This window comes from Lissotriton helveticus, chromosome 3_1 (genome assembly GCF_964261635.1).
Source record: "Lissotriton helveticus chromosome 3_1, aLisHel1.1, whole genome shotgun sequence".
In the NCBI taxonomy this organism is placed as follows: domain Eukaryota; kingdom Metazoa; phylum Chordata; class Amphibia; order Caudata; family Salamandridae; genus Lissotriton; species Lissotriton helveticus.
Window position 1 is genome coordinate 255,688,594 of NC_136061.1, and position 25,643 is coordinate 255,714,236.

At 48.1% G+C, this 25,643-nt stretch overlaps 1 protein-coding gene and 1 long non-coding RNA gene across 6 annotated transcripts in view; one reads left to right on the forward strand and one right to left on the reverse strand.

Annotated features, from left to right (window-relative positions):
* CUEDC1 (CUE domain containing 1) overlaps positions 1-25,643 on the reverse strand; it is a 1,101,926-nt gene that overhangs the window by 618,172 nt on the left and 458,111 nt on the right. The window lies entirely within an intron of this gene.
* On the forward strand, positions 5,906-6,732 carry LOC144824499 (uncharacterized). Its single transcript, XR_013608985.1, has 2 exons — positions 5,906-5,988; positions 6,265-6,732. It is a non-coding gene; the product is annotated as an uncharacterized LOC144824499 (long non-coding RNA).

The window sequence follows — 25,643 nt, forward strand, 5'->3', positions numbered from 1 at the left end:
TGTGTGTGTGGCTCTGGGTGTGTGTGGCTCTGTGTGTGTGGCTCTGGGTGTGTGTGTGTGTGGCTCTGGGTGTGTGTGTGTGTGTGTGTGTGTGTGTGTGTGTGTGGCTCTGGGGGTGTGTGTGTGTGTGGCTCTGGGTGTGTGTGTGTGGCTCTGGGTGTGTGGCTCTGGGTGTGTATGTGTGTGTGGCTCTGGGTGTGTGTGTGTGTGGCTCTGGCTGTGGGTGTGTGTGTGTGTGTGTGTCTCTGGGTGTGTGTGTGTGTGTGGCTCTGGGTGTGTGTGTGTGGCTCTGGGTGTGTGTGTGGCTCTGGGTGTGTGTGTGGCTCTGGGTGTGTGTGTGGCTCTGTGTGTGTGTGTGCGTGGCCCTGGGTGTGTGGCTCTGGGTGTGTGTGTGGCTCTGGGTGTGTGGGTGTGTGTGTGTGTGGGGCTTTGGGTGTGTGTGGCTCTGGGTGTGTGTGGCTCTGGGTGTGTGTGTGTGTGTGTGTGTGTGTCTCTGGGTGTGTGTGTGTGTGGCTCTGGGTGTGTGTGTGTCTCTGGGTGTGTGTGTGTGGCTCTGGGTGTGTGTGTGTGTGTGGCTCTGGGTGTGTGTGTGTGTGTGTGTGTGTGTGTCTCTGGGTGTGTGTGTGTGGCTGTGTGTGTGTGTGTGTGGCTCTGGGTGTGTGTGTGTGGCTCTGGGTGTGTGTGTGTGGCTCTGGGTGTGTGTGTGGCTCTGGGTGTGTGTGTGTGTGTGTGTGTGTGTGTGTGTGTGTGTGTGTGTGTGTGGTAGTAATTGCTGTCTTCTGAGCGCGTCCGTAGGGTACAATAGGTCTCACATTTGCGAGAGATTAAGCTATTGGCAATGTAAATGACAATGCCATTTATTTATCTGTTTTCAAAACCAACACATAAATACAAATTTTGTAATTTACAATGCCAATAGCTCTAACTTTTCCAAAGGCGAAACCGTTGCATTGTAAATGCTGGTTATAGACTTACCAGCCAGTTTTTAAGCACGGCTCCAGGGAGAGACATTCGTCCCCGGATAATACTTTTGCAAGCTTCCCTACCTGCATCCTATCTGACGTTGCACAGCATCTCGGATACAGGTACAGATGTAGTGTTGAATGGTTATGTGGAGGTATGAATGAGAGGTTGCATGAATTACCAGGATATAAACACTGTTATTGATTTTATTCACCCTCTGTATGGGGTAGATACTGATGATGGGTTAACTGTCTTGTGTACTGTTCTGATTGAGACATTTTAATTATGGAAAGTTGTATAACTGTGTACAATGAGATTGATATGCCTTAATTGCTAACTGTTTGTTTTTATTGGTCCTTTTATTGTCTGATATAGATTGAAAATATTGTTTATGGGAGGAGCTAATTCTTGTCCTGAGGATGGTGGTTTTTAATCAATTACAACCACTGAAACGCATCAACGCAAGATTAAGAAGGCAGACTGTAGATTGTGGAGACATTTGTTATTCGAACAAATCAAGTATCTAGAATTATTATTTCAAGGAGAACGAATGATCTGGATCTAATGTCTTTGCCTCCTCTATTGACAAGAAAATATTTTTCTTGCATGTTGTTTTCCCCAGCTTATAATATGTGCATTTAATTTGGAACTGTTTTTTAACCTTTGATTGTTTTTTTAAACATTTGATCATAGTTTGTATCTTCTGTATAATCATAGGATATGATGATGTAATGATGAATTAAAATGAACTTTCATGTTTTAATGAAAATAAATATTTCTAAACTGTTACACTTGCCCTATTGAGGGTGTTAATGTCTTGTTCTGGTGATTGAATGGACTTGATGCGAGTTACTGTTTTGGTGTTAAACTTTGTTCTGGGGGGATTTCTCTTTTTTGACTTTTGCAGCTAGAGTAAAACAAGGTTCATAATGTATATTTAGGCTTTCCGGTTTTCAGTTTCTATTTTTGGCAAATTCTGGTGGAGTTTTCTCAATACCTTAAAAAAACAGAGGTTATCAGTGGCTACAAATTTACGAGCCATTAAAAACAACAAACAGTGTTTTTCCGGTGTTTATGGAATGCTTTGCTTTTAATTATTGCTTAGTTTCTGCAATGATAGCGCATGTGTATTGATAGCGTTTGAAAAGGGTAAATGAGGTCCAGATACATTTTACAAAACACACTTCTTGTAGTACACCATACAATATTTCTTTAGTGAGTCTTAGGTCATGCAAGCTCTCCATTTCCTGCCTAAATAAACGTTTATCTGTGAAAAGGCCCTCTCAACATTGACACTTGAGATGGGCAACACCAAAACAGCCAGTACACAATTTGCTAACTCTGGCCACTGACATAGCTTTGCATGCCAATACCGGCTCACCTGAAGATTGTGATTCTCTAGGGCATTTTCTGCGAAATATGCATTGAATTGGGCACATATGCCCTCAGTTATTGAAGCGGTCAAAAATGAAGCCGTACTTTTCACGTTCTGGAGAAAATTCCGAAGGGAACTTGTGCAGAGTAACTCAGTGAGCCTTCATTAACTTTAAATGCCATGATTCGTGATGGGACATTTCTATGCATGATTGCAAGCAATTTCCCACAGACTGTAAAATAAAATTTCCTGAATTGCTCCTCAACATTTCTTTGCTTAGCAAGTGGCAAGAATTCGAACATGGAACATGTTGCAGTGCTCTTTTCTTTGATGTCACACAAAGCATAAAATGAGAAATATTTGCATTTTAGTCCCCGGGCATAACACAACAGTGCACCAGAAAAGACTACAAAGTAATTCGCATTCTTCATTAACTCTGAAAATTGTAAAGATGCTTTCAGCATATCTAGCAAGTGACAAGGATCTCTTACAGGGAAGCACTTCAGCTCAGTTATCGATTTTGACAAGTCATCACAACTTTTTCATATACGTAGCTGAATTACAGCAAATACAAACAATATCTCTGCAATCTTTATTGAACTTGGTAGAACCTTTTTTCAGCAGCATTCCAAGTGGCACTGCGATCCATGTTTAGCAACGTCTGGTGTCATATTTTCACCACTATCTTGGTGACAAAATTCTTTTCACATATACCTGCCACTGCACCTTGCATTCAATGTTTAAAGCCTGGGGTGTTTGGTAATCCACCTACAATCAATACTGACTTGCTAGAAAAGGGGCTGATGTATCAAAGTATTTCCCCCATTCTCTGTAGGTAAATGTGATGGTACATATTAGGTAAAATGACTAGTTTCATAAGAATCTTTCCCATCAGTGAATTTAAATGTAGCCAAAATATCAAATATGATTGATATTTCCTGATTCTCTACAGTTTATAAAATAACTAAATAAGACCTAAAACATGCTTCTAAACACTGCATCTTTAGACCAAAGTCCACAAAATCGAAAAAAGCAGAAGGAAGAAGAGACACTTTTAGTGACGTCCCTAAACAAAAAAACTCAAGAAAAATAAGGTTAGCCCAGTCTTTCTTGCTGCTGCCTTGTATAACAAAACTACAATGTATTGGCACCTTCATAAACACATTTAAATGATTCTTTCACTCATCCTTTCCTTTCTTTGAATGGCACTTAGTTTGTGGTTGCAAAGGTGTTTTGTCAGTGTTTATGAGTTTACACCGGTGATTGCTATTTTCGTTTGGGGTGGGGTTTTTTCAGTTGCTTTAGGTTTAAACCTAAAACCAGATAGCCTATATAGAAGGATTAGGCCACCCTGTAAGCATCTGTTCATAGCCACGTAGTGCTGTAGATGCACATGCTCTGCATACTCCTGCCATCTAGTGTAGGGCTCAGAGTTGTGAAATTGTTTTTCTTCGAAGAAGTCTTTCGAACCACAAGGTAGAGTGACTTATCTCAGTCATTCTGCACACGGGCACAGACCGCCACAAGGGTTCGGGGAGAGTGCATGTGAATCTACAGAACTACATGCCACAAACAGATGCTTACAGGGTAAGTAACAATTCGTTTGATGGCATGTGTGGCTGTGGATACACATGCTCTGCGTAGACTGGAAAGCAGTTACTCCTAAGTGGCTAGCATGTGGGAGTTACACTAGTTTGAAAAAGTATACATAGCACTACTAATCTACATTAGCTTGTTGGTGTGCTAACACATCAACACAGTAGTGTTTAGTATGTGGTGTAGACCATGTTACTGCTTTACACATTTCAGCTATGGGGATATTTCCCAAAAATGCCATTGTTGCTCCCTTTTTATGAGTAGTGTGCTCTGTGAGTTAGAGGTAAAGGTATTTTAGCTTTAATGTAGCACAACTGAATGCATTCTACTATCCATCTGGCTATGCTGGATTTGGATATACAGTTACATTTATGTGGTGGGGGAAAAGCTACAAACAGTTGTTTTGTTTTCCTGAAAGTTTCAGTTCTATGTATATAGAACATGAGTACCCTTTTTTTACATCTAAGCTGTGAAAAACTCTTTCTGCTACAGATATAGGGTTAGGAGGAAAAAAAACAGGTAGGTCAATGGATTAAGTGAGATGAAATTGAGAAACTACCTTTGGTAAGAATTTTGGATTAGTCCAAAAGAACACATTTACTGTTTAGGGATGAAGGCTGACCTACGTGTTGGAGCACCTCTAGCCCTACCTCTTCCTCTATTATTGCCTCTGAATGAGCCTTTGTAAAAATCTTTTTAGTGCAAGTGAATTGCCCCGGCTTTTGCTGTGATGTGGAGGCATTTGAGGCAAAGGATTTGTATCCACCCTGGTAGCCTGAGCGGCGAAAGGAACCACGAGATGTATACGTTTGAAGTACTCCAATTGCTTTTGCGGGGTCAGTGTCTTTTTTCATTCTTCCTAAAGTGGAGTCCACTTGAGTGCCAAATAAATGCTCCTTCTCAAAAGGAATGTTCAAAACTGCCTGTTAAACCTCCGGTTTAAGACCGGAGCACCTGATCAAGGTATGCCTTCCGAGTAATATATTACAGGCACATCGGATCAAATTATTTGTGATGGCTTGACCTTCGCAAACTACTTGTTGCCCCCTTTTTCTGTTTTCTTCTGGAAGATGCTGCTGCAATTCTTCCATTTCATCCCAGTGGGCCCTATCATGACGTTCAAATAGGGCGTGTGAGTTTGCAATAAGCCAATGATTGGCTGCTCGAGCTGCAACCCGTTTCCCAGCAGCATCAATGTGTTTGCTCTCTTTCTCAGGAGGCGGGGGTATCTCCAACTGCCTGGCAATTTGCTTGTTTACGAGCTATAGTAACCACGATGGAGTCTGACGAGACCTAGCTATGTATAAAAAGTATGTCTGAGTGAGCCGCTATATACTTTTATCAACTCATTGGGTTATAACTCTGGCACGTACAGGTTCTTTAACTAGGCCATCCGTGTGCCGTAATAGGTCTAAAAGCATGGGCAGAACTGGGTGTCATTATGGGTGGATGACGTGTCAAATAGGAAGTCCTGTTCTAGAGATTCCCTATTAAGTTGTACTCCATGATAGGTCGCTGCCGTAGCAATTACTTGTTGGTAAACACGGGCATCTTCTGGTGGTGAAGGGCGAGCTGGGTAAGCATCTGGGCCATTGGGAATTATGGGGTCTCTATCAAACATCCCAATAATCTGGTTCCCCTAAGGATTGACCTAAACCCCCTATAGGTGAACCTGTCGGTGTATGGTCTAGAGGGTCCTCATGTGGAGAAGGAGGAGATGATGGTGGTGAATGTGGAGGAGGTGGTGGTGGAGGATGATGATGTGCAGGGCCTGTAGCCTTGCCTTTGGTCTTCTTTATGGAAGGGACAAGAATGTTCAAGTCCTCCTCAAATGTTAACTGCCTTTTTATGAGGAAATGAGGCTATGATTCTCCCCGTGCCTCCTTGAATATGGATCTTCCTCTGTTTAATGTCCATCTTTTCAAGAATTGGCTCGACCGAACACAAAGAATTTAAAGAGTGGTGTACTATGGTGGAGGTGGCAGCGGTGGCGGCAGGAGTGGAGGACGTGGAGGATACGGGCGTTCCAGCGGATCCTACCACGATAACTAACGGTAAGTGGCCGTTTTGAGCTTCTGCTACACCTAAACCCCATGGTACCTTTAATGCATACTGGCTGGGAGGGTTTTCTCCAAAGCAGTGGGTGGTAGGTCTCCTCTTAAATGCTTCTGATTGCGTGGACTGAACATTAGTCTGTTAAATTGACTGTTCCTTTAGATGGGGGGGGGGGGTGTAGTTTCCCATATCTGCTTAGAGGGAGGATGGTTATTGTTACATGCTGAATGTTCTGCTGGAGCTTTTACAACTTTGTGCCTGCTTCTTGTCCTAAGCTCGCAAGTAAAACATCTTCCTGACTCGACATCATCCTTCCAATGGCTGTATTTATAAAGATTTTTGGAGCCTCGCTGATTCGTTCTCGTATAATGCACCTGCAATATTTCTAGTGTTCAAGCCTGTCAGATACGATATCAAGTTTAGTTTGCCTTTTTTGGACTTGTGCCCATCACAGATGTAGCCAGGGTGATGTTTATTGCAAGAAATAGACATCAAAAGTTCACGTTTTATAACATTCCTTTAATATAGCGAGGAGCGGTTTGGGTTATTGTACATAATAAAGCGAAGTCTCTTGGTATTCATTGTCGAACTGAAGACAACTGCTCGTGTATCTTTTAAAACACGTATTGCTTTTTTTACTGGAAGAAATGCATATTGAATTGTTGTATTTGAAATGGTTACAGAAACTTGTATCCCGTTTTATTTGGCTTCATGAATCCCATTAAAAGACGCTCTGAAAAACATTTTGGCATTAACTGGATCTTTTTAGATAGGTTTTGCTCATTAAATGTCCTGCCCTATTTGGTGCACAGTAAAATCACCTGCAATAACCCAGGCTGGACTTGTGTATGGTGGTGAGATCTGGCCTGTCCCCGATTTACATGAAGGGTGGCCAGTGACCTTACAACAGAACCTGGGTCGGTAGTCTTGGAGCTGTAAACACAACCAAAAAACCTCCTGTGATTCTGGGCAAATCACTTAATCTCCCCGTGCCTAAAATGAAGGTGTGTCCGTCCTCATGTAACTTAACTGGTGCTATGTAAAGCGCTCTGATACCTGATTCGGTTCGGGTCTAGTTCGCGCTATATAAAACTCTTCCAAAAAAAAAAAAAAAGTCTTTGAGTTTGGTCGATCTCAGAATCGAGGCTTTAGATGGTTTCTTTTTTGGCACCAAAGAAGATGGAGTTGGTTTTCATGTCTGTTCCGAAGGCTGGTCGGAGACAGCAGAATGCTCTATCCGATAAGGTCAGTGCCAAAGCAGAAGGCTTAAGTTTAACAGCAGTTTTTGGAGCTGGACCCGAAGGTGGGGCGTCTGAAGTCTCTTTTTGGATTTGACCATGGTTTGAAGGCTGTGGCGGTCTGGCGACATCTAGGAGTGGAAGTGGCGAGTATTTTGAAGTCTTTTTCAGTGGAGCAGGGTTTGGGACAGCAGTACTCATGCACTGCCCGAAAGGCAGGGTCTATTCAAGCTTTTCCTTCACATTGGAGCCGGAGATCTCCTGGACAGAGAACGCTGCATCCTCCTCCTCACTTATATGATTTTCCTGGGTGCGCTCCTCACCGAAGATGCATCATCCTCGCTGCAGTGAGACATTTCCAGTTGACGCACCCGTCGATCTCAAAGTGTCTTTTTACCTCGGAAAGATTTGCAGGCCTCGCAGTCAGCTTAGCAGTGGTCTGGCTACAGACAGAGGTTACACACCCAGTGTAGGTCGGTGTGTGGATATTTGGCATGACAGTGCGGGCAGAATCGAAAAGGTGTTAGTTCTATCAGGAGCAAATGTTCCGTACAGATGGTGTACACGGAAAGGTAGACCAGAGACATATAGCTATCCTAAGAGCGATCGATAGATGTCCGACAAGACAAAGATTATCAAGCGACAGCGGTTTGGAAAAGTGCGCTAGTGATTCACCATAGTGTTGATGACAGGAGAGGGCTGAAGACTCGCACCGAATGTAAATGAACACAGAGAAGAGGCACAAATGTACAAACCCGATGGCGGAAAGAAAACAATCCACAAGGGAGCAACCGTAACACTGCACTGAAAACTATCGATATAAACCCTTTTCATAGGCTAAAACCTCCCTTTTAAATATTAGTGTGCCACCTCCATGTAATCCTTGTGGAACACAAGGTAGGGAGCATCGTACTTAAAAAGGGAAACATATAGAATGTGTTTTACCATGTACTTACAGTGACAAGACCGAAGAAGCTATTTTCATAGTGGCAGGTCCATTTGTCATGTGTAGAAAATCATAGTACGTATTAAAATACTAATACTGTATCTTGGAAATGGGACTAGCTAGAAAAATAATTCAAACAAAATTATAATAATTTTTTTAATTCAATGGTGAACTTCATTTTTAATAAATATTAAGGAAAATTCTCTTGTGGAAAGTTCCCTTTTCCTGGCTTAATGTTCCTGGTAGATAATTTGTATTGGCTCTCCAGCTTCTCCCAGCCAGTGATTAGCCTTCAATAGGTGCAAACATGGTGTGAAATGCCTCCCTGGAGCAAACAATAGGCAGACCTGAATGAGCAGAGAAGACCCCTTTGAACTTTACAGAATATGCATGGTGGTGGATGTGATCATCCTTTTTGATTCTACAGTGTCAAACCCTACACGACTGGTCTACTGGGTTCACATATTACACTTGGCGCCAGCTTGGATGGTAGAGAACTGGATGCTTAGACAATTCTTGCGTTCCCACTATATGGCTGCTAAAGGACCCTGCTTTTGTCCTAACAGACATCGGTCTCTGGTTTTATTGTGGGTACAATATCTGCTCTAAACTGGATTTTAGTATTAGTTGTGGGAGGACTATAGGAGTACCACAATTCAGTTGCGGCAGCATCTTGAAAATATCCCCAGTCAGCGTTCTAGGCTGGTTTGTAGTATGGAAAACCGGACTGCTGAAAATGCAGGAAAGGTTACCAATGGGAACTTTTGCCGCATTAGTTAGTATGTGCCCCAGGAATCATTCCCACCCACTAGTTACTGCAAGGCATAAATGTGGCACCTCCAGGCATCTACATCAGAACACTTTCCGGGCTTGCAGATGGTCAGAAGGGAACCAGACACGCTATCTGTGATCTGAGAGGAGCTGGCCTTGCTCATTCCTGTACCCAGGACAAAAGTAGATTTCAAGGATCAGTTGGCTGGCCTCCTGTGTGACTACAGGGGGACTAGAAGCTGCAAGAGGACTTTTCCTCAAAGTACCCAGCTGACCAGTGTCAAATGGACCTGGACTGGATCCTGCTGTAGGCCTCTGCCTAATACCATGTGAGTCTCTAAGTGCCTCCCCTGAATTCATTGGGGGCTTTAGAAGGGTACTCCAGTGGTGGAGTGGGACTAAAATGTCTAAGTCAGATGGTAAAATCTTTGAACGGGACAAATCTGGTTAGTGTATCGGACCCGTGCTTCATCGAGGCCAGCCTAAAATTGCGCTCATGTTTCACTCTACTTTGCACTTTTTGGCACTATTCCTACCTCAACATATACATATATACATATGTATATATACATATATATACATATATGTTAGAAAGGCGGTCCCTGGGGAGGCAGAAGATGTCTGACTGACCACCCCGAGACCCCCCTCTCCTTGGAATTGGCCGAGCGCCGTCGAGAGGCCTCCTGGATGGGGGTCCTCTCCTAGAATTGTCACAGCAGAGCAATCACCCCACTACAAAGGGGCACCACACAAGAGGGTAACTTCCTAGAATCTTTATCAGCTATAACGACTGGTTCTTTCGGCAATATGTACAAACGGATCGAGGGATCCTTAGAGTCTCGCTAACTGGGGAAAAAGGGTAGCGGGACAGTCTTGGTACCAGTCTGGCATAGGGATACCCTACGCTCAGCTCTCAATCTTCGAGCTAGGGGGTTCCGCGAGGTCGGGCCGCGGCAGCGCCAGCAGGCTCCAAAGATGGTTTCAGCGAGGTTGGGCCGCGGCAGCACCAGCAGGACTCCAAAGATGGTTTCAGCGAGGTTGGGCCGCGGCAGCGCCAGCAGGCTCCAGAGGTTCAGGGTTCAAAGTAGCGAGTTCTTCTCAGGGTCAGCCGCGACAGCGTCAGCAGGGCTCTCGACTCCAGGATACAACTGCCGACCCATTCCAGAGCTGCCCCAGATATAGGTCTGGAGTCCTTTGATGTCCGGACCCTCGCGCCTGGGGGTCAGAGGGGCCGGGATGAGAGCGCCCAGACACCCAGCAGGGGGGTGGAGACAGCGCCCAGGGAGGCCGGAGGGCGATCGAAACCAGGCGTCCGGGGACGGCTGGGGGCCCAGCGAAACCCCCCCCCCCTCCTTGATCCGTCAAGTGGCCGCTTTACCACCTGGTTGGATCTTGGTGCCTCAATGTCGGGGCTTCGCGGGGGCTGTGGCCGAAGTCGGGCCGCGGTCACGTGGTCCGGACGTGGAGGGTCCGAGATGGAGTCGGGGCCTGAAATGGTGGCCCGGGATTGGGGTCGATCTTTAGGCCGGGGGACAGTGGTCGATGCTGTCCAGGGCCCGCCATGCCGGAGGAGTGGGACCACGCCACGAGGCCGGGTCCAACAATATACATATATACTTGCTTATTAAAAGGCTTTTGGGAGATTGAAGAGTTTGTGTGTTTTCTTCGAGGGACTACTAAGAAATATTTGACTTCATACACATACATATATACATATATATACACATACATATATATATTCATATATACATAAATATATATACATACATACACATACATACATATATATATATACACATGTGTATATATATATAAAAATCATAGCTCTGGTTCCCCTTATTAGATTTGTTATTTTTGTGTCATTCTGTTGATGAACGTGTAATCCATTTTTCTAATGCAGTTTTGGATATTTACTGTACTAAGTTAAGCCTGTCTGCTCTGTGCCATAGCTGCCAGGGGGTTTATTTAGTAACTTTGAGGGTTCATTCTGATAAGGGTTGAGATTATTCCTTAAGGTAGGTAGTCGCATATCCCAATAATTAGTCCAATTTCTTTAAATTATCTCATGCGATACTGAACTCAGAGTTCCCCGGAAATCTCAGCACAAATAGGGACATGCATACGAGGACAGTTAACTAGACGCATGACGATCTTAAACAGGTGAGCTACAGCACATGTTCTACCAAAGACAATAAATGCCCTTAGCAAACACAAGGAAATGCTGGATGGAGCGCTGAAACCTTTCAGAGACTCACCCCCAGTCATAGATTTGGGTTGAATCCATAATCGTTCTTTAGGTCACTTCACCACCCCAGTTCAGACCCAGCCGTATGCAAATCAGTCTTGACCCTGTGCCTCATGGGAGCAGTCCAGACCGAACTGCCAAGTGAGGTCTGCCCTGGACCGGAAACAAGCATCCTGGGACCGATTTGGGGGTAACACCGCTCATTAGCCAGGCTAGCTTGAATCCAGTGGCAAAGTGAGCAAGGGACCCACGTCTGGGCATACCCTGCCAACTTAGGGCAAACCAAGTAATTGCCCTGAACCTGGCAGCTGTAGCATAATCCAACTAAATGTTAAAATAACATAAGAGAAGACTGAAAAAAAGAATAAGTACACTCTGCCCAAACTTGTTTGAACATACACCTATAAATCACTATCTAGCAGAAAAGATGAAGCTGAGGGAAGTACTCAGCTAGCTTACTTGTGGTATGGGTGCTGCCTAATGCACATGTTGGTGGGAATGCTCAATACCAGTAGTGCAACACTTTGGGTATAAATGTTTAAACGGCCCAAGTGCATAGCTACAGTCGCCCCAAATTAATGCGATATGTTTGGCAAGGTCCCTATTTTCAGCTACAATTTTTTTCTGGTACCACTAGCTTTATCTTTCAGGCGATAGGGGCAGTGGTACGTGTAGGCAAAGTCATAGGAACGAAAAATCCAGAGTTGGCTGAACACCTCACTTCTGATTCAAGACAACATCATAGCCAAGTCAAGAGGACCGAGTCCTATTATTTGTACAGATACGGGATTCCGTTACTTTCTACGGTAAGAAAGCGCATTCCAAATTTTCTTAATTTGTGTAAACGTTTAATGCTATATATCTTCTACTGCCTCTCTTCTCCTCTGCCAATTGGTGTACAGTCCTCAAATCGTACACCCCGAAATTTAACTGAGATATACAGCCCCATACAAATACCTTAGTCACATTTTATTTAAAGTTTTGATTCATGTAGAATACACTCTGAGGTTTTAACTACACCCTACTGTATATTTAGCTTTAGATTTCTGCGGTGTGGCTCGGACATTCAACTTCAAATTTATCAAGCAGAAATAAGCATATTACAATTGTACCGCGGTACAGAAAGCATAAGAAATCTTTTACTAGAAATGTTGTGGCATAGATTAATGTGTTTATTACGAACAGCATCACATTGCAATAATAGCTGTAAAGTCAAAACACTTTATTTTAAAAGTCTGTGAAGCAGCCTTTAGAGACTATAAGACAAGCATTGGCAATACCAATAGGTCTAGCTTATCAATGCACGTGCATTCTACACCTAGAAATCTACGTAGGTTAATGAATGCCCTCCTCCCATCTGTGCTGCTGCCAGAGAAAAACACCATAAATTATCTGGTCTTTAATAGCATTAGAATGTCATATGCATACTCCAGAGAGTTCAGCTTCTGGGGGTTGGATAAATAAACTAAGTGATCAGAGCTGTGTTGAAGGCAAGTACTTTTTTGTGTGGATGTGCACAACGTATGTCCAATCAAAACATGTACTCCAGATTCCCAACATGTGGGGGACGGGTGAGTGGAGGGCAAGTCCCTCTCCAGTGATGCTCAAATAATTGCCTGGTGACAGCTGCGCTATCAAGCTAGACCACGGGTACTCATAGTACGGCCCGCGGGCCTACAGCGGCCAGGCAAACCTTCCCTGACAGCCCGCGGACCTTGCAGACAATTTACCCATGTTTTAAATAAAAATATATATTTAAAAGTGACCTGCGCGCCGCGACTGAGACTCTGCTGCTCTGTGGGGGCCCGGGCATTCCAGTGATAGTCAGAGTGCAGCTGCAGGGGCGCTAATAGGTGAAATACAGAAGCCTCATTAACATACAAATGGTCTTTTAAAGACCTGTGAAGTGCTCGGGTGCGGCTGTGTGTGTTTGTGTGTGCCCAGAAGCTGTCTTAGCCCGGGCACACACAGGCAGGGTGCGATGAAGAGGGTGAGGTTGAGGGAGGGCGAGGGAGGGAGGGAGAGGGAGGCAGACAGAGGGAGAGTGAGGTAGAGGGAGGGAGAGGGCGAGGGAGGGAGGGAGAGGGAGGCAGACAGAGGGAGAGTGAGGTAGAGGGAGGGAGAGGGCGAGGGAGGGAGGGAAAGGGAGGCAGACAGAGGGAGAGGGAGGTAGAGGGAGGGAGAGGGAGGGAGAGGGAGAGGGAGGGAGGGAAAGGGAGGCAGACAGAGGGAGAGCGAGGGAGGGAGAGGGAGGCAGACAGAGGGAGGGAGGCAGGGAGAACGAGGGAGGGAGAGAAAGGGAGGCAGACAGAGGGAGAGCGAGGGAGGGAAGGAAAGGAGGGAGGGAAAGGGAGGCAGACAGAGGGAGAGCGAGAGAGGGAAGGAAAGGAGGGAGGGAAAGTGAGGCAGACAGAGGGAGAGCGAGAGGGAAGGAAAGGAGGGAGGGAAAGTGAGGCAGACAGAGGGAGAGCGAGAGAGGGAAGGAAAGGAGGGAGGGAAAGTGAGGCAGACAGAGGGAGAGCGAGAGAGGGAAGGAAAGGAGGGAGGGAAAGGGAGGCAGACAGAGGGCGACAGAGTGAGGAGGGCGACAGAGTGAGGAGGGCGACAGAGTGAGGAGGGCGACAGAGTGAGGAGGGCGACAGAGTGAGGAGGGCGACAGAGTGAGGAGGGCGACAGAGTGAGGAGGGCGACAGAGTGAGGAGTGAGACCGTCAAAGTGAGTGAGACAGAGGGAGTCAGGGTGGGAGAGGGCGGGAGAAAGAGGGAGTGAGAGGGAGTGAGACAGTCTGAGTGAGACAGAGGGGGGGAGAGAGGGAGAGAGAGAGAGAGATGTGTGTATGCCAGGTCTGGTGGCTCAGTGGAAGAAGGCATCCGCTGCAGGAACCTGTGTTCAACCTCACAGGTTTTTTTTTCTCTAGCCCCGCCCCCTCTCCCACTTACCCTGCCCCCACCGGTGCGGCCCTCAGACACAAACCACACTGTAAATTTGTCCCCCGAGAACGTTTGTGAGTACCCATGAGCTAGACCATAAAAAAGGACACTGTGAGGGCCCATTGACCACTCGCAAATCGAGAACAAATAACATAAAACACAGGAAGTAATGAAGACTCGGGGATCAATGCAAAACCTACATGAGAAACAACTAAAAGATGGCCTGCTTGAAAGAATGCAGAAGACTGTCCCAGAAACCTGCATACAAATAAATAACTACACCCTTCCATACAGCAGACCTTAAAGTAGTTATTGCGGTGTCCCATGTCCGGGTCACTCAACTTGGTTTCCACATGTGCGACTAAACACTTTCAACACCAGGGAGTATGAAAGGTCTGTTGCTTTGTACATTACACAAAGCACAGCGGTGTAACTCGGGCTGTCTGCTCCAATGGAGACGAACATCATATTGTTTAACAAATTTGCATTACAATTGCAATTCAAACAGAATTGTTTTATGATATTTCTAGTCCAGTTTGACATACAAAGCCAAGATTAGAAGGAGGACCCTAATGCATTACCCGTTTTTAAACATAATTATGAGGGAGGGAATTGTGATGCACCAGTTAGGGCACTCGTTTTCGACTAATATTGAACAAAGCTCTATATTCCTTGGTGTTCATAAATGTTGACTTCCGGCAGGCTCAGATTTGGAATTTGTAGGTCAGGCTACTAGACAGTGCATGTGCTGTCTGTTGAAAGGCATACTGTAGCTTACCATGATCATACACGGGCTTGGAATCTGCCCATTTTCTACTATTGGTTTGTTTTCCTAGTCACTCATATACCTGCATCTTACTGTTGTCACAGCGTGTTAATCTCTGATTGGCTGACATCACTGCTTTTTCAAAGCACTATATTTTAGGTCTCCTGCGTTAATGCAGGCACTCCCACTTTAGAGAGATTGTGTTCTTCAAGGGGCTTGGAGCCTGTACATTGCTTACCATTTGTGGGCTTCATTGTCACTCAATTGCTGCCTTCTAATTGGGCAGCGAGCCGGTTTCACTTCCTCTTATTTTACTGGAGCAAAAACCAAGAACAGATTCCTTCATGTGGATTAGGGCCTTTCTGCCGCTGTGACTGAAGTACACATTTTTTTTTTTGGCTACTTCCCAATGGTCACTTCTATCTGACTGGCAGAGTTAATAGCTCGTCCACAGGCGAGACCTACGGGCTTTGCCAAAGCTTGTTTCTTTTGTATGAAGCACTCCGTTACAGTGAATGTGGTTTCGAGCAGTCTCCCCTAGTGTAAGTCTCTCCTGCTGTACTTCGTTTTGGTCTCTGTAGCTCAACTGCTTCTCCCCACTCCCTCCCTCCCTCTTGCGTTACTTTAGCCATGCTGCAGATCATCACAGATGCTGTACAGCGTGGATAACAACCATTGGTAGAGCCAATAGGTCACAAAGGCGAGACCCATTGGCTTTGCCAAAACTTGTTTCACATTGGAAACAATATTATTTAGAAACATTTTGGCACAAACCATTATTTTAAACATTGTCATCCATAATTAGGCACTGGAAAGTATGACTTTGAACCTAGGTTTAACAGGAACGGCAAATACCAGCACATGTTTTGAGATGGATTGTCCTTTAACGAAAGTACAAATTAAACATGTGATCTAACCTGAGGTTTATGAAGAGAACTTCGAATAATAAAACTACGATCTCTTAAAAAGGTTTTGCATTGTGGACACTAAAATATTCCAATATGAAAGTTATAAGGCCACTTGACAGATACACACTATCAATTAATAATTTAATACACGACGGTTACAAACACAAAATGAAAGATCCAAGCACGAAATGGACAACTACTTGTAGCACAAGGTCTTTCCTAAAATGAAAAGTCAGTACTCCGTGTTCTAAACCCTGTAGGGCCGACTCAGTCATTTATGTTTCCAGTGGTGATTGCATTAGGCCAGCTTCAAAATAACGCCGGCATACATTCACGGAAAATATTCCGGTACTGATCGAGTAAAAGGGTCAAAATATTCGTATTTGCTACATGAATTCAGGTGAGTCGACATAAGCAGGGTTCTATATATACAATACATAAATATACGCCTATCTTACGGTTACATTGAAAGATCTACCATCAACCGACGGCTATCTCTTAAAGGGGTCATCCAGTGTAAAGGAAAAACATCTCTTTACCTAGTCATCCCTTACTAAACGTAGCGTTGGTGAGGTCTACTTGGGGTTAGAGATGCACTGTGACACCACTCACTGGACGGTCCCGCTAAAGTTTTAGTTCTTCAGAATACTATATCCAAACAGACTGATTAAACTGGGAACATTATAAGAAACTCTAAGAGAGCATAGCGCTGCATTGGATGGTACCGATCAACAGAGGGCTGTCTACGGAGGTGCTGCGGAGTAGCGCAGTGCACGGGGGTGCTGGGAAGGAGCGCAGGTCAGCGCACCTGGGTGCTGAGGAGGAGCGCAGGGCAGCGCACAGGGGTGCTGGAGAGGAGCGCAGGGCAGCGCACAGGGGTGCTGGAGAGGAGCGCAGGGCAGCGCACAGGGGTGCTGGAGAGGAGCGCAGGGCAGCGCACAGGGGTGCTGGAGAGGAGCGCAGGGCAGCGCACAGGGGTGCTGGAGAGGAGCGCAGGGCAGCGCACAGGGGTGCTGGGGAGGAGCGCAGGGCAGCGCACCAGGGTGCTGGGGAGAAGCGCAGGGAGGCGCACCAGGGTGCTGGGGAGAAGCGCGGTGAGGAGCGCAGGGAGGCGCACCAGGGTGCTGGTGAGGAGCGCAGGGAGGCGCACCAGGGTGCTGGTGAGGAGCGCAGGGCAGCGCACGGGGAGGAGCGCAGGGAGGAGCACCAGGGTGCTGGTGAGGAGCGCAGGGAGGAGCGCAGGGAGGAGCACCAGGGTGCTGGTGAGGAGCGCAGGGCAGCGCACGGGGAGGAGCGCAGGGAGGAGCGCAGGGAGGAGCACCAGGGCGGAGCACCAGGGCGCAGGGAGGAGCACCAGGGTGCAGGGGAGGAGCGCAGGGAGGAGCACCGGGGTGCTGGGGAGGAGCACCAGGGTGCAGGGGAGGAGCGCAGGGCAGCGCACCGGGGTGCTGGGACGGAGCGCAGGGCAGCGCACCGGGGTGCTGGGACGGAGCGCAGGGCAGCGCACCGGGGTGCTGGGACGGAGCGCAGGGCAGCGCACCGGGGTGCTGGGACGGAGCGCAGGGCAGCGCACCTGGCTGCAGGGGAGGATCGCAGGGCAGCGCACCCGGGTGCTGGGGAGGAGCGCAGGGAGGCGCACTCGGGTGCTGGGGAGGAGCGCAGGGAGGCGCACCCGGGTGCTGGGGAGGAGCGCAGGGAGGCGCACCCGGGTGCTGGGGAGGAGCGCAGGGAGGCGCACCCGAGTGCTGGGGAGGAGCGCAGGGAGGCGCACCCGAGTGCTGGGGAGGAGCGCAGGGAGGAGCGCAGGGAGGCGCACCCGGGTGCTGGGGAGGAGCGCAGGGAGGCGCACCCGGGTGCTGGGGAGGAGCGCAGGGAGGCGCACCCGGGGGCTGGGGAGGAGCGCAGGGAGGCGCACCCGGGGGCTGGGGAGGAGCGCAGGGAGGCGCACCCGGGGGCTGGGGAGGAGCGCAGGGAGGCGCACGGGGAGGAGCGCGGTGAGGAGCGCAGGGAGGCGCACTAGGGTGCTGGTGAGGAGTGCACGGTGAGGAGCGCAGGGAGGAGCGCAGGGAGGAGCGCAGGGCGCTGGGGAGGAGCGCAGGGAGGAGCACCAGGGTGCTGGGGAGGAGTGCACGGTGAGGAGCGCAGGGAGGAGCGCAGGGAGGAGCGCAGGGAGGAGCGCAGGGAGGAGCACCAGGGCGCTGGGGAGGAGCGCAGGGAGGAGCACCAGGGTGCTGGGGAGGAGCGTGGTGAGGAGCGCAGTGAGGAGCGCAGGGAGGCGCACCGGGGTGGAGCGCAGGGAGGTGCACCGGGTTGCTGGGGAGGAGCACAGGGCAGCACACCGGGGTGCTGGGGAGGAGCACAGGGCAGCGCACCGGGGAGGAGCGCAGGGCAACGCACTGGGGAGAAGCGCAGGGCAACGCACTGGGGAGGAGCGCAGGGCAACACACCGGGGTGCTGGGATGGAGCAAAGGGCAGCGCACCGGGGTGCTGGGGAGGAGTGCAGGTCAGCACACCGTGGTGCTGCGGAGGAGCGCAGGTCAGCGCACCGGGGTGCTGGGGAGGAGCGCAGGTCAGCGCACCGGGGTGCTGGGGAGGAGCGCAGGTCAGCGCACCGGGGTGCTGGGGAGGAGCGCAGGTCAGCGCACCGGGGTGCTGGGGAGGAGCGCAGGTCAGCGCACCGGGGTGCTGGGGTGGAGCGCAGGTCAGCGCACCAGGGTGCTGGGGTGGAGCGCAGGTCAGCGCACCAGGGTGCTGGGGTGGAGCGCAGGTCAGCGCACCGGGGTGCTGGGGTGGAGCGCAGGTCAGCGCACCGGGGTGCTGGGGTGGAGCGCAGGGAGGCGCACGGGGAGGAGCGCGGTGAGGAGCGCAGGGAGGCGCACTAGGGTGCTGGTGAGGAGTGCACGGTGAGGAGCGCAGGGAGGAGTGCACGGTGAGGAACGCAGGGAGGAGCGCAGGGAGGAGCGCAGGGAGGAGCGCAGGGCGCTGGGGAGGAGCGCAGGGAGGAGCACCAGGGTGCTGGGGAGGAGCGCAGGGAGGCGCACCAGGGTGCTGGGGAGGAGCGCAGGGAGGAGCGCAGGGAGGAGCGCAGGGAGGAGCACCAGGGCGCTGGGGAGGAGCGCAGGGAGGAGCACCAGGGTGCTGGGGAGGAGCGCAGGGAGGCGCACCAGGGTGCTGGGGAGGAGCGTGGTGAGGAGCGCAGTGAGGAGCGCAGGGAGGCGCACCGGGGTGGAGCGCAGGGAGGTGCACCGGGTTGCTGGGGAGGAGCACAGGGCAGCACACCGGGGTGCTGGGGAGGAGCGCAGGGCAGCGCACAGGGGCGCTGGGGAGGAGCGCAGGGCAGCGCACCGGGGAGGAGCGCAGGGCAACGCACCGGGGAGAAGCGCAGGGCAACGCACCGGGGAGAAGCGCAGGGCAACGCACTGGGGAGGAGCGCAGGGCAACGCACTGGGGAGGAGCGCAGGGCAACGCACTGGGGAGGAGCGCAGGGCAACGCACTGGGGAGGAGCGCAGGGCAACACACCGGGGTGCTGGGATGGAGCAAAGGGCAGCGCACCGGGGCGCTGAGGAGGAGTGCAGGTCAGCACACCGTGGTGCTGCGGAGGAGCGCAGGTCAGCGCACCGGGGTGCTGGGGAGGAGCGCAGGTCAGCGCACCGGGGTGCTGGGGAGGAGCGCAGGTCAGCGCACCGGGGTGCTGGGGTGGAGCGCAGGTCAGCGCACCGGGGTGCTGGGGTGGAGCGCAGGTCAGCGCACCGGGGTGCTGGGGTGGAGCGCAGGTCAGCACACCGGAGTGCTGGGGAGGAGCGCAGGTCAGCGCACCGGGGTGCTGGGGAGGAGCGCACTGGGGTGGAGCGCAGGGCAGCACACCTGGGTGCTGGGGAGGAGCGCAGGTCAGCGCATCGGGGTGCTGGGGAGGAGCGCAGGTCAGCGCACCGGGGTGCTGGGGAGGAGCGCAGGGCAGCGCACCGGGGTGCTGGGGAGGAGCGCAGGGCAGCGCACAGGGGTGCTGGGGAGGAGCGCAGGGCAGCGCACAGGGCTGCTGGGGAGGAGTGCAGGGCAGCGCACAGGGGTGCAACTGACTACATGGGGGTTTTGGGGGTAGCAGAGAGCTGCAAGGACTTTTATGGAGCAGCAGCAGAGCATAGCTTGCTATGGAGCAAAGGCCGGCAAGGAGTGCCACGGGACCTACATGTAGTGCTATTGTATTGAAGCATTTATATAGCGCCTACTACCCCTATGTGGGGCACTGAACAGCTACATACATGGGCAGCAAGCTAACCCATGTTGCGAGAGTTGTTGGAAGGGTGTGGTCTGTGTTTTTATCCTAGTGAAAAGTGTTTCCATGTCATGAGTGCTAACCACTGTGGTGCTGTTATTGTGTTATGGGATACAATGCTTAGCAGTGTGATGGGAAGAGGTGTGAGAAATAAACATGCAGTTTATAGTCTGCTGTAAGATGGCATTTATGAGCAGCTCAAGGCAAACACAAGGAGATGATGGGTGGAGCACAGTAACTTCGGACACTCAGCCCCAGTCATAGATCTGTGATGATTCCACCATCGTTCATTAGCTCACTTCACCACCCCAGTTCAGACCCAGCCATATGCAAATCAGTCTTGACCCTGTTCCTCATGGGAACAGTTCAGCCTGAACTGCCAAGCCAGGCCTTTCCTGGACCGGAGCAGCTCAGCAGGGTTCCTCTACGGTATTTCTTGTAATCATGGTCTATTTAGCTAGTTACTGTACTAGGTTGCCCAACCTGATATTTTAAAGCAGATGTGCATTATGTGAGTTTAATAGGATTAATCTATAGTCAAGTGTTATGGTACTAGTATTAGTGTGACCCAGAGAGGTTATATCTTAATTAACATTACGGGATATGTCATGTTCTTGGCTTAACTTAATAAAGAAAGTATTGTGCTGATTAGGGTGTTCCATATATGTGGGTTGTAAACTGTAGGCTGAACTTTAATTTGCAATTATTTTTCTGGTTCTATCCCAGAGTTACGAGATAATGTAGCTATCTTGGAAATGGCCACGTTTTCCAGTCTTCTGAAGTGTTTATGCTCCTGGATGCTTCCATTCTTGGCTGTAATGTGTTCCAGAGCTTGAAGCTGGTTTTGGAAAGCAGTGCTTTCTATGGATTTCTAATGTTAAGGTCGTATGATGATCCAAGGTGCAAGTCTGGAGCGAAGTGTCCTCTTTTGTTTGTAGTGCTTGAATTTAACTTGCAGGTATAGTGGTCCTTTTTCGGAGGAGAATACAGTGCCTTGAACACTGGCTATCTAGCTATAGGTAGGCAGTATAGTGTTTGCAGGACTGGAGTCATGCCTTCTCATGGTTGAAGACGGCTAAGGAGTCTTGTGGATTAGTTGTATTTTGAGTATGATGAACTTGGGTGTGGCAAGATGTGGGCTGCTGGCAGTCATTTTGTAGAAGACACTCTTTGTGATGTGTTTAAAGAGAGTATCAAGCATTGGTCTGAATCCATGGTTACCTTAGGGTTTCGGAATTCTTAATGTTGTTAGAAGAGACTTAAATTCCTTGGGCTACATGGCAAGATGCTGGTATTTTTGCTGTCAAATAGTCATGATATCTGTTTTTGCCGTGTTGAGCTTTAAGTGGTTACGCATCATCTATGTGTTTATAGGGAGTAGACCGTCATCAAGGTTTGAGCTGTAGAGGTCATGTGGGCCTTCCATTATTAGAATGACTTGGGTGTCATCTGCAGAGTTTTAACTGGTGAAGTTGAATTATTTAATCACGTTTTGTAAAGGGGTTAGGTAGATTTTAAATAATAGAGGGACATGATGGACCCCTGAATGATGCCAGTGTTGGATGAAGAGCAGATGTAAACAGGGGTAAGTAAACTACTCTCCGTCTCTGACGGAATAAGCAATCCATTTTTTAACATTGTCACATATTCCGAGATGAGTGCTAAGTTAAACTGATAAAAAATTGATATGTTCAGCATTTGTTTACGATCAGCCAAAGGAGAGAGGCTAAAGAAATTCACATTTAATGTTACAGCTCAAGTAGAAGCAGGCACAGTCTTCTGTTTGCGATGCAAAAAACAAAATGCAGTGTTTAGTACAAGCACACACTTGTAGATGGCCTTCATGAAATGTACAGCAAATAGGAAACTACAGTTAGTAATTATTACATTAATTAGTGTACTCTACGAAGTGAATCCGCTCTAGTCGCTCATGAAAAATGGTGCCATAACCCATTGGAACTTCACTGAATACAGTGAAATTAGTTGTGCATTTTTATACCTTCTGAGATTGGATGTTGCTTTACATGACAGTTAATTATTTTTCAAATGTGCCATTCGAGCTGTTGGCATTATTTTATAAATGTAGTTCTAGAAACTGCTAACTTACGCCTAAAGGGACAGATAATATAATTAAAAAATATACATTACAGAGTGTGTAGAAACGAGCGAAAATATATAATCTGCAACAAAATGGTAACTTTAAGAGATACGCAGGAAAAGATGAGTTATCAATTTTTCTGCAAGCTTTTCTGAGACGGAAATAGACAAAAGGAGTGATAAGCGGCTCCAAATTCGAGGTTCAGTAGCGAAGACAACTTTAACAATCTGCTGTATGTGCAACTGATATGCCTTAGTTCAAAATGAATAAGTTACTTCCCTTTGGTAATGCTCTTTCTGGTGGATATTCTATCTAACCAAAGGTTCCTATCTTCAGAAGATCCCCATGTCAAAGACTGGATCGGGTGTATTCTTTAGCAATGCTCCAGCGTGCCAGTAGGTGCAGTCATGTGGCTTCATGGCGACTCTGTACCGCCCCAGAAGTGATCAAGCACCATTGCAACTAAGTGCCACCCTGAGCGCTACCATCAGTTTCTTGTATCTTCCGCACATTCAGACACAGAGTGTAGAACAAACTGTCAAAGACAGTGTGCTAATGTGTTACATGTGTAGATGTTAAATTGCCCACTCCACAAAACGGGGAGGTGGGAGGGAAGTGAGTTATCTGAGGTTTAACAGAGTATCCACCAGAAAAAGCAAATCTCTCAAAGGTGGATCTATTGTGTGATTGATGTAAAAGCTTAGTGCTCTCTTAGAACCAAGAAAATGAAGCCTTTCTTCCTTTTTCGAGGGGTGAGGCATGGCATTTAACACTGCCAAGATTGCCCAGGTCCTTAGAACTACTTTGCCCAGGAAAGAGGTGACATTGGTGCCCTGCAGCTCACTCACATGGTGTACTGATATGACTGCAATGAGGAAGACTGTTTCAAGTATTAAGAGACTTGGAGATGTCCATATGCTGTGAGGGTGACATGTCAAGACCAAGTTCAGGTCCCACTGAGACACACCAAATGGTTTGGGTGGAAATACGAGAGTCAAATTTTTAGAAAATTGCATCACAAGTGGTGCTTTAAAGACTTTGGCCAGGGAGACATGGAAAGGCTGAGAAGGCTGACAAACAACTTTTCAATGAGTCCACCACAAGACCTTGCTGTGCTAATGAATGAACAAACAAAAGAACAGACAGTTTGGTATGAAAGGGGTAGGTGCATCAGGCACCCAGCATAGATTGACTGAGGAAGGCTGTCTGGCTGCAAGGATGACATCAACCACCTCGGTCGGCAAGTCAAACTCATTTAAGTATCACCACTCAAACTCCATGCACTGAGATGTAGGTTGTGGAGGCTTCAATGCTTGACCCTGCCCTGTGGCTGAGACAGGTAGTCCTTCTTAGGTGGAAACCTAATCGAAGGACCAATGCTTAGCTTTAGAGGTCTGAGTACCACACTCTCCTGGCCCGTTCTGGTAAAATTTGAATTACTTGGGCCAGTCTATTTATCCTTCTCAGGACTTGAGGCAGGCGAGAAAGCAGTGGGACTGTGTACAGGATTCCTTCCGTCCAATTAAACTGGAATGCTTCTCCTAACATGTGCATTAGTGGAAACTCCAGTGTACTAAATTGCTGACTCTGCACATTCTTGATAGCAGCAAATAGAGCTAGCCAGGGGGTACCACACAGCTTGAAGTCACTTTGCGCCACCTCAGGATGTAGATGCCACTCATGGTTCGCCAGATGATGCCTCCTCTGTTAATGACATCTAGCATTCAGAGACCCCACCAAGTGGTTGGCGACCAGGAAGCTGTACTACAGGTCCAGCTGTACTACAGGTCAAGCCACCTACAGGTGTGTACAGCTTTGTGATAAATTATTTAAGGACCCACTCCAACTGGCTTGTTTCAGTACCACTCCGCTGATGTGTTTTCCAAGTGGGCATACACCAGACTCCCTGGATTGCAGGAAGGGTTTTAGGGCCAGGCAGATCGTCTGAAGGTCCAGGAGACTGACCTGGAGCTTGTTGTCTGATGGAGACTAGAGGTTTCTGAGCTCCACCTCTCTCAGGTGCAGCTGTCACTACCATTAACTCTGCTTGGGGGAGGGCGAGTGGCCTAATACAAGTCATGGTATCATCTAACACCAATATAGTTGTATCCCATGAAAGACTCGGACTCACTGCAGCAGAGGAAGCACCTTCAACACCACTTGCCAGAATTGCCTCAGTGAATGGAAGCCACAGCGAGAGGTTCAGATAGGGGTTTCGCTAATTGAAGGTGAAACACAACAATGTCATGAGTCGGCATTTGTCTGGAAGCAGTGTACGACTGACTGCGGCAAGCATGGCTTTGGCAGCAAGTTGTTAAAGTACAGTAAAAGGGAGTTTTTTAGGGAAATGGCGCCCCACAGGGAAATTCACAATATATGTTGGATGATCAAGTCAAAAGGCGGTGCTGCAAAGGTAGAGAGAACCACCCTTCTCCCTGCAATGTGGTCAAGTCAACAAAACAACTTCACAAGATCCCCAAGCACAAACAAATAAAGTACACAGTATATAATATCACAGCAATTTTCTTTGTTTTCTTGTTAGTCTTCTTTTATTTTTTGTCTTCTGTTTTGTTAGGTACTTTTCCTACATTCCTTTGCCAACGCGTGTTTCGTTGTGATATGGGCACAATATCCCACGACTTCTTCAGGGCTAAGAGAATTATGCAGAAATTAAAAACTGTAGCGAGGTTAGACCTGTACCGCTTTCTCTTAAGAAAGATTTGAAAGATTTGTTATACAGAATGTGTGTCCAAGGCATCATCACACGTGACATTTTCTGAGTGGGTGTCAGTGGCAGTAAATGCTCGTAAGAAAGCAGGGAACATGTCTCTGTGCAGATCTTAGAGTCTTAAACAATATAATTTTAGTGGACTGTCATCTTTTGCCAAGGATTCATGATAAAATGGCTAATGTAAATGTAGGCTGTAGTAGGTATTTTTCTACCATAGATCTACGGTCAGCATATCACCAAATTACTTTGGCTAAAGAATCTCAACCACGGACTACATTCATTACGCCTTTTGATGCATATATGCACTTACGGATGCTGTTTGGGCAGACATCGGCTTCAAGTGTTTTTCAAAGGTTTATAGATAAAATGTTTGGTGGAGTTTAGTATTCAAGCTTTTTAGGACGATGTACTAATTCATACAGAGAGTCTGGAGAAGCATTACGAGTGGTTACATCTGGTGTTGAGTAAATTAGAAAAACATGCGCTTACTGTCAACAAGAAAAAGTGCAGATATCTAACGAATCAAGTTGATTATCTGGGTCATAATATCTCTGGTGAAGGGATAAAACCCACAGGTTCCCTGGTGAAAGCTTTGACTGATGCGCCAATGCCAAAACAAAGATTTGCTATGGGCATTTCTTGGGCTTAGTGAATACTATGTCAGCTTTCTGCAGGGTACGCTTTGGTAGTACAGCCACTAAGAGCGGTGTTAAAGAAAAATTCTACGTTTGTGTGGTCTGATATGGA